This window comes from Berghia stephanieae, chromosome 9 (genome assembly GCF_034508935.2).
Source record: "Berghia stephanieae isolate SIO BIC M18660-M18661 chromosome 9, UCSD_Bste_1.3, whole genome shotgun sequence".
Taxonomy (NCBI): Eukaryota; Metazoa; Mollusca; class Gastropoda; order Nudibranchia; family Aeolidiidae; genus Berghia; species Berghia stephanieae.
In genome coordinates this window covers 68766-78543 of record NC_088368.1, presented here as the reverse complement: position 1 = coordinate 78543, position 9778 = coordinate 68766, and the positions used below count along the sequence as shown (strand labels likewise).

The 9778-nt window shown below is 35.6% G+C and overlaps 1 pseudogene across 1 annotated transcript; it reads right to left on the bottom strand.

Annotated features, from left to right (window-relative positions):
• Window positions 1-555: 555 nt before the first annotated feature.
• LOC144980204 (uncharacterized) lies at window positions 556-9414 on the bottom strand (annotated as a pseudogene). The gene is made up of 6 exons (XR_013646836.1): window positions 9268-9414; window positions 8596-8788; window positions 3976-4104; window positions 2639-2708; window positions 1360-1418; window positions 556-821 (listed from the first exon to the last, which is right to left on the bottom strand). The product of XR_013646836.1 is annotated as an uncharacterized LOC144980204 (transcript).
• Window positions 9415-9778: the final 364 nt, after the last annotated feature.

The following is a 9778-nucleotide window of genomic DNA, read 5'->3' as shown; positions in this document are numbered from 1 at the left end:
GTATTGTATTTTTTGAACATATGATTTGTAAACATTTGAGTTTGTTCCTATTAGTATGGACCTGTGCTTGTGTCAGGATGAGACTTGGGTGATCTCAAACTATGCACAAGGATATTATGCTTTTGGAATCTACACCTGTTCCCTATTTGCGTCCTTTCCCGTTGTCTTAAATATCTTGTGCGCTTTTAATTGTAAATATAGAACTTTTTTACTGCCCCATTTTCTTCTTTTTCCTGGTGCTGAAATGACATAAATGTGTCCCAAGAGCCGTAAAACCCTTAAAAACAAACAAAAACAAAACAAGTGTCGAAAAACCTTAAAAACAAACCAAAATTTGTGTCACACCCATTTGGTCTTTGCTTTGAACCTGAGTTCTATTTTTCCACTGTACTGTGTAACCTTCATTTCAGCCTAGCTCATTTCACGGCGCTGCACTGTAACTTTTGCTTGGGTTATTCCAGTCATCAGACATTGTAGAAAAATTTCCTGTTGGGAATGAATCAAGGCAATTTAATTTTTTTTATTGACATTGAAATTTTGAAAAAAGAGGGAAAAGTGTCAAATTGAAAATGTAAGGAGGTGTGTGACGTCATAAGCCATGGCTATGGCCACTACCGCAGGGCAGTACCAATCTCATATAAACGTGGCCCACTGAAAAGACGGTTTAGAGGTTATAGTGCTGTAGCTGTCATCTGTTATTCCTTCCCATGATTGGGCCTCATCTTCGCTGACCATGTAAATAGCTCCATTGTTTGAGATGGCGTAGTAATATCCAGAGTCCGAATCTCTGCCTGTGATGATGGCAATCCGTGAACTGATTTCTGGAAGACACCAAGATCTGTATTTTATATTTGGATCTTAATTTGATATAAAAGAATTAATTTAATCAAATTGAATCCGATTTCTTCAACCCACAATCTCATTTCCACTAAGTTAGATAAAAGTGCCGCCGATATCTCTATCAGAGTTTAAAAAAATCAAATAACAAAACTTGTACGTATCGGGATATCGACTAAATATTCTCAAAGCGTTTGACAATGATCACACCGGGCTCAACGCGCTCTACCAGGACCAGAGGCAGCGCTGCCTTACACCAGAGAGGACTCTTCCATGCAAATCATTTCACTTTGAGTCTTGTTTTAACACGATGACTCGCTTCTTCTAAAGCCTTTCATTGTCGTTTGCTGAACAGCATTTCGCTTTTCTTGCTTGACAGGAATTCTGTTTCGTCACAAAAACAAAAGGATTGCTGCTAACCTGAAATTCTACATTGAATTTCTTCCCGGTCGCCCCATTGTGTGGCTTAAATCTACTGGACTACAGATCTTATCAGAAAAGAAAACCAACTCTTCAGCTTACCCATATATCTGGTAGGATTCCGCAGCTCTCTGTAACAGGAAGAAAACGTAGGTCCAGATCTGGCATCAGATGAAAGTCACATAGAAATGTTATTTACAATCACATAGAAATGTCATGTACAGTCCCATAGAAATTTTATGTACAATCACAGAGAAATGTTATGTACAATCACATAGAAATGTTATGTACAGTCACATAGAAATGTTATGTACAGTCACATATAAATGTTATGTACAGTCACATAGAAATGTTATTTACAATCACATAGAAATGTTATGTACAGTCACATAGAAATGTTATGTACAGTCACATAGAAATGTTATGTACAATCACATAGAAATGTTATGTACAGTCACATAGAAATGTTATGTACAATCACATAGAAATGTTATGTACAGTCACATAGAAATTCTTGTATGTTATGTACAGTCACATAGAAATGTTATGTACAATCTCAAATAAAATACTTTGAATATTGTTAATATTATTGACTCCGGTTAAAGAATTTTAAAACTTCTCAAAGACCTCCAAAAATATAAGACATCTAATAAATCATTTTTCGGACACGAACCGAATTTTCAGTTAATATGTTGACAAAATGATATAGTCCTGTCGGTAGACTTGTGAAACTGTAGACAAAATGATATAGTCCAATTCGTAGACTTGTGAAATTGTAGACAAAATGGTGCAGTTCTATTGGTAGATTTATTACATTGTAGAAAACAATTATATAGTCCTATTGGTAAACTTGTGAAATTGTAGACAAAATGAAATAGTCCAATTGGTAGATTGATATTATTGTAGAAAAATTAGTTTAGTCCTATCGTTAGGTTAGGGGGTTTTATAGACAATATGGTGTCGTTCGAATCATATTCTGGTGTAATTGTTGACAAAATGATATATTCCCATTGATAGGCTGGTAAAATTTTTGACAAAATGTTATAGAGGATGAGAAAAGTGAAATTTGGAGACTTCTACTTCTATGGTTTGTATAGAGTTCCATCCGTTCTTTTCAACGGGTGGTTAAATTCTTGTCAAACTTTAGGCAGAATTTTAACCTTAAAATGAATTTAACATCATTCTGAATTGAGGTCCGAGACACAAATGGAAACTAGAAATCATGGATCTGAATACCCATTCTCACCTGCGTCGTAGAGACTTAACCATGAATCTAGGTACCCGTTCTCACCTGCGTCGTAGAGACTAAACTATGAATCTAGGTACCCGTTCTCACCTGCGTCTTAAAGACTAAATCATGAATCTAGGTACCCATTCTCACCTGCGTCTTAGAAATGCCTTACAAAGAATCCCTTTGCTTTGAATTCTTGTAATGGACTCAAAGTGGGGAACTGGAGATAAATATTGTATTGTCTTATACATCAATCAATCAATCAATCAATCCATCAATCAATCAATCAATCCATCAGTCAATAAATCAGAAATGGAAGGGGATGTGAGTTTTATGATAATCTAAAACGATTGGATAAAACTCACAATAATAAAGATTTTAAAGCAAAAACGACTCTACTATTAAATAACAACACGTTTACACTAGTTTTATAGTGGTATCCCCCCCCCCCCCCACAGTGAGCAGGGGGCGGGGGTACAAACTGTGTCTTCTATCCCCATAATATATCTGTTTTCCAACATGCTTCCTGTCTTTGTCTTGGGATGAGATTACTTGGTTTTGTCCTGGTCCTGGCCGGAGTCTTAGCTGGGAGGGAAACAATCAGATGCACAGTTATTGTTTTGGGAGATGATATTTTTTCCTTGTAAATCATCTCTCTGTAATGTATTATTATATGTGTTATTTTGAATGTATAATGTAAGCATTTGAGTGTATTCCTCTTTGTTGGGTTTTGTGCTTGTGTCCGGATGAGACATGGGTGATCTCAAACTCTGTACATTGGTGGTATGCTCTTGTAATCTACATCTGATCCCTATTTGTCCCCTTTTCCCCTATGTCTTACTTTTTGTTGGGTGCTTTAATTGTAGTTCTAGAACTTTTTACTATCCCATTTTCTTCCTTTTAACTGGCGCTGATATAACCTAAATGTGTTGCAAGCGCCGTGAAACCCTTAAAAACAAAAAAACAAAACATATTGGTAAATGGCACGAGATATCAAAGATGAAAAAACACTTTCGATTTTTACTTGAGCTTTTTATATAGCGAGAAATCCACTAAACGTGCTCTACGCACTTTACAGAGTCGCTGACCAACAACACCACGTAACATGTAGAAAGAGCCATGACGCCTGTTAGGCGATATTACATTTTTTTCAGGCAGAGACAACGCTGTTAACGGCCAGGTTCTCATTTTACACATGAGTACAATAAGAGAATGTGAGTAAAGAGCCCTTTCCAAGGACACAACTATGCGCAGGGCGAGGCTTGGACCCAGGACCTTCAGATTCGAAAGTGAGTGTCATACATATTATCACAAGACCACATAACGCCGAAAAAAAGCTCAGTATATACGAGAATATAACACTTTAGCTGCTTTTTTTTTTCTTCAAAAGACACCAATTTTCAAGCTCATTAATATTATTTCCATATCATTAACCACTTAGTAGATAAATTATATTATATCTTTTAAAATAAAAAAAAGACACTTGCCATCCACAAAAGCCTGGCATCTCCACATTTCTCCACAGGGAACGCATTTGGTTGGCCAATATCCTGTGACGTTACAGGAACATGCCCAAGCAAAGCAACTTCCTGTTGACCCCCACGTGATTCGCTGTGCTGAGAAGGAATACGATTAAATCCAATAATATGTATTTTGAGACAATATATTTCATTCCGGTTTAAATCGCTTATTGGAATATACTAGGACATAATGGTGATCGGTCTCTTCTTACCGATTTAGACGAGTTGGCAGATTGACTTTTACCTTTAAAAAAATAGCATGTATAGATAATGTATTAGTTTCACTTAAAACGGCATAATTTCAGGTTTGTAAAACATTTCCTCACAGAATTTAATAATTTATTGAATAAATAATTGTGGGTTAACTCATTTTCATGCATCTCAAGCGTGAAGGAACAGAGAGATAGAGATAGATCAGATAGATAGATAGATAGATAGATAGATAGATAGATAGAGAGAGAGAGAGATAGATAGAGAGAGAGAGAGAGAGAGAGAGGGAGGAAGTCCACAAGCTTTTCCTCTCATTACATTGGTACAGGAAAATAATATGGAGTATGATGAGGATGGTGATGGTGTTATAGGGGAATGGAGAAAGTGAAGAATTGTAACGGAAATATATTGTGATGATGTTGATGCCGATGATGGTGACGATGACTACGATGTTACTAGTGTACACATGTGTGAGTGTGTCTATGTCAATATATTGTATTGTTATAAATGTGTAACCAAATTACAAATTGTCACTTTTTTTAGGACAATAAAGCTATATTATTATTATTATTATTATTATTATTATTATTATTATTATTATTATTATTATTATTATTATTATTATTATTATTATTATTATTATTATTATTATTATTATTATTCAATTATTATTATTAATTATTATTATTATTATTATTATTATTAATTATTATTATTATTATTATTATATTATTATTATTATTATTATCTACTATCTGTCCAATCGAAAGAATGCGTTTGTCAACAACAAAAATAAACATGTAGTTTAAGTCATGGTAGATCTTACATTCTTTTATATAATCAGTCGGAAGAACACGTTTGTCAACAGACTTTATTACTACGAGACAAGTTTTGACTTATAATGGCTCAAAAGATTTGTCTCGGTCTATTGTTATTTCCACGGTAATATAGAGTTTGAAATAAATGAATGGTTGTGTGTAAGTCTTCTTATTTTTGATTTGTCCATGTGAAAATCCATCTCATGAGTTGTAATGTTTTCAAGTTAGAACTACAGTGAAGATGGGATGCCAGACACGTTTGCGCTTATCTTTAGACTTTATTAGCAGATCGATTCTGATCGTTGATGACTCTAAAGATTTGCCTTGATCTATGTTAATTTCCACAATAGTATAAGAATTAAATAGATATGTGATAACCTGTATTTCCCCGCAAACATTTCGGTTCTCCATTAATAACTAATTAATATATATACATATATATATATATATATAATATATATATATATATATATATATATATATATATATATATATAATATATATATAAACATCTGATCTCATTGTCATCAAACATAAACACAAGCCAAGTTTCATATTTTGGCTGCAAATTCCATTTTCAGGGATCTAAAACAGGCCGATACAAATCCGTTTTACGGCAAAAGTCCACATATTAAGGTTGTCGACACTGACAGTGCAATCTCGTGACCGGGACACGCAAGAAAGTCCTCCGTCACTGGTTCATTGACAGTAACACATTTCCCTTGGGATTGGGATATAGATTTACCGTAAACAATCTACACAAAATGAACATGTATACAGCGCATTTCCACAAATAAACCATCATCAATGCGCGTCATGTATTCCAACAGCAGGTCATGTGTGATTCATGTCCCCTTACGGTGTCGTGTGAAGGAAAACCCGGTGCCAAAAAGTTAGTTGAAATAAACCTGTCAAAACGGTGAGATTTTAGGTGTGTTATTTTGGTATATATATTTAATCCTCTCTTTATCAACCATAGCAAATTCTCCCGTATGTTTCGACACAACCAACATCTTTGTTCATTCCAAAATGTGTTATGGTTTTATACTCTGTTGTCAAGATTGCTTGAAGAATGGTTTCCCCCCAAAAAAACCCTAACTCCGTTTTTCCCATTTTGAGATTTTGAGGAATATTTCCCCTATAATTTCTCATTCGGTCTATCATTTCATCATACTTAAAACTTCAAATTCACACAAATCTAGGGACATTCTTGTGACAATTGATGCTTAAAATAAGATTTACATTTCAATTTATCTCATGGATGAAAAATCTTGAAAAGCAGAAAAATCGACTTAACGAGTTTTGGAAAAGGAGCCTTCATTTTGTTTCTGACCTAAATTCTATGTAAATAACACGTATCTACTGCTTTTGAGATTGGGTAAAGAAAATCTATTTTTGTCTTAGTTTGGAGGATATTTGGGGAAAATCCGATACTTGCTTGCAAAGAACGAGTTAAGAAAACATCATCTGTCATCTTTTAGAAGACGTGAAACATTTATTGAAATTTCATGTTTTTCTTGACTACAAAGTAAATATTTAGCATCGAATCGACCCGGACGTGACGCGGTTGTGATACAGTGGGTGAGATGTGTGATCACGTGACACGGTTGTGTTACAGTGGGTGAGATGTGTGGTCTTGTTTGTCTGGTCATTTAGAAAGTAAGAATAGAATGTTTACTCGAAAACAAAAGACGGACTGAATGTGAGTGTGTTAAGGGGAATACAGACATTTTCTACAACTCGTTAACTGTCGTAAAACGCATATTTAAATATCTAGGTGGGAAGGGAGCTACTTGCTGTGTCTTCTACACCCCCCCCTGTCTCTGTTTTCCATGTGCTTCCTGTTTTGTCTTGGAATGAGATTACTTGGTTTTGTCATGACCCTGGCCAGAGTCCTTGGCTGGGAGGGAAACAGTCGAATATATAGTTAGAGTTTGGGGAGATGATGATTTCTTTCCATTGTAAATCATCTCTCTGTTATGTACTCTAATTTATTTTCATTTTTAACATCTGATTTGTAAACATTTGAGAGTGTTCCTCTTTGTGGGATCTTGTGCAGGTGTCTGGGTGAGACTTTTCGGTAATCTAAGTACACTAATAGTGTGCGCTCAGAATCTACATCTGATCCCTATTTGAACAAATTCCCCTTGTCTTACTTTTTCCTCAAGTCCTTTTCATTGTACATCTAGAATGTTTTGGCTATCCAATTTCCTTCCTTTTTATGACCTAAATGTGTTGCAAGCGCCGTAAAACCCTTAAAAACAAAACAAACAAACAATAAATATTTGGCCAGAAAACGTATCCTTTAACTGGGTGGGGTTCCTGACCTCCCATAGTGGGCAGGGAGGTACATACTGTGTCTTCTATCCCCCTGTGTCTGTTTTCCAACATGCTTTCTGTCTTTGTCTTGGAATGAGATGGTTTTGTCCTGACTGGCCCTGGCCGGAGTCCTTGACTGGGAGGGAAACGGTCAAATGTATAGTTATGTTTTGGGAGATGATATTTTTTTCCTTGTAAATCATCTCTCTGTTATGCACTGTATTATGTTTTGTAATTATATTATATATTTGTAAACATATGAGTGTTTTCCTCTTAGTAGATAGGGACCTGTGCTTGTGTCTGGATGAGACTTTTAGGTGATCTCAAACTAAGCACACTGATAGTGTGCTCTTGGAATCTACATCTGTTCCCTATTTTAACCAATTCCCCTTTGTCTGCCTTATTCTTGGATGCTATAATTGTAATTCTAGAAATTTTTACTATCCCATTTTCTTCCTTTTTACTGGCGCTGATATGACCTGAATGTGTTGCAAGCGCCGTAAAACTCTTAACAAAAACAGTATCCTTTAAAGATCGATCGATTTATATGAGGTCATCTTGACAACAACAACAAAAAACTTATATAAACTGAAAGTTCCTTGAAGACTTCACAAAGTCCCCGGTTTCTGATTGCAAGATGAGGGTTAATTAAATCGACTGATATTTGAAGGACGAGCTCTCTGGCCAAATTTTTAATTACGTGTCTTTTCAGTTAACTCTCCATTTTATTTTTGTAGTATATGAGGACAACGTACCAAACTGAGATGGTGGGGCACATTTGGAACAAAATGTTTATTCTAGACAGTTCCAGTCATCTGTAGGAGTCGTTTTTAGTACCAGCATTCATAAAATATCCATCCCTGCCTACAGTTGGGGAATTATTCAGATCTGAGTAAAATCGAGTAGTGTCTGTAGAGTGACATACTCTAGGACACAGCGCTTGCGATCATTGTCATTCATCTTGTCACTATCTACGCTAACCATCGCTTGACTTTGGCTACGAGACAAAAAAATGGGTCACCTTCACAATAATGGTTATGAAGATGATGTCGATTATAAAAATGATGACGAATGTGGCGATGGTAATTGTGAGGACCACAACGACGACGGCGACGATGATGATGGTGATGATGATGGTGATGATGATGATGATGATGATGATGATGATGATGATGATGATGATGATGCTGATGATGATGATGATAGTGATGATATTCTCAATACGGCTATTGTGACTGACCACAAAATTTGTTGATAGACAATGACGTGTAGGCCATGTCAGTTTGCAGATCTGTTTGGTTTCACCATCTGTCATTGTAGAGGGCTTCAGCTGCCACGATGCGGTTTGAGGCATGCAGGGTCTGAAGGTCAGACAAGTCCAGGTCAAGGCCAGCCATCAAGGTAAAGGGGTCACTAAAGGTCAACCGGGCAATCTGTAATCAGGAAAAGAAATAATATACGACAAAAAGACTCTTTCTGTTGAAAATCATCATCATCATCATCATCATCATCATCATCATCATCATCACCATATTTCTACTACAAGTACTACTATTATTACTACTACCACTACTGCTACTACTACTACTACTACTACTACTACTACTACTACTACTACTACTACTACTACAACTACTACTACTACTACAACTACTACTACGGCCACTACTACTACTACTACTACTACTACTACTACTACTACTACTACTACTACTACTACTACACTACTACTTACTAACTACTATATAATATAATAATAATAATATAATAATAATAATAATAATAATAATAATAATAATAATAATAATAATAATAATAATGCTACTACTACTACTACTACTACTACTACTGCTGCTGCTGCTGCTGCTGTTTTTCATGCTACAGCAAGTATAAATTAATGAAGTCGACATACCTCAGCGTTGATGACTGCCCCTCGTTGTTCCACTGTTATCTTATTTTCCTTGGGTGTACTGACGATATAAGGGGGCATGTACACATTAAGTGTGACGTTATATGCGGTGGCCGTGGAGAAAGAATCGTGTTCAACTAGCACAGACATCGTGGCTTTAGTGCTGGGATGAATGTCACGTGTATAATTACATCATAATAAATATTTTACGTTTGCATATTATGATAAACATTAGGGTGATAGATGGCACTGTGGTCGGTAAAAATTAGTGACACATTATGATAAACATTAGGGTGATAGATGGCACTGTGGTCGGTAAAAATTAGTAACACATTATGATAAAACATTTGGGTGATAGAAGGAACTGTGGTCGGTAAAAATTAGTGACACATTATGATAAACATTTGGGTGATAGAGGACACTGTGGCGGCCATAATTAATGACACATTATGATTAACATTTGGGTGATATATGACACTGTGGTCGGTAAAAATTAATAACACATTATGATAAT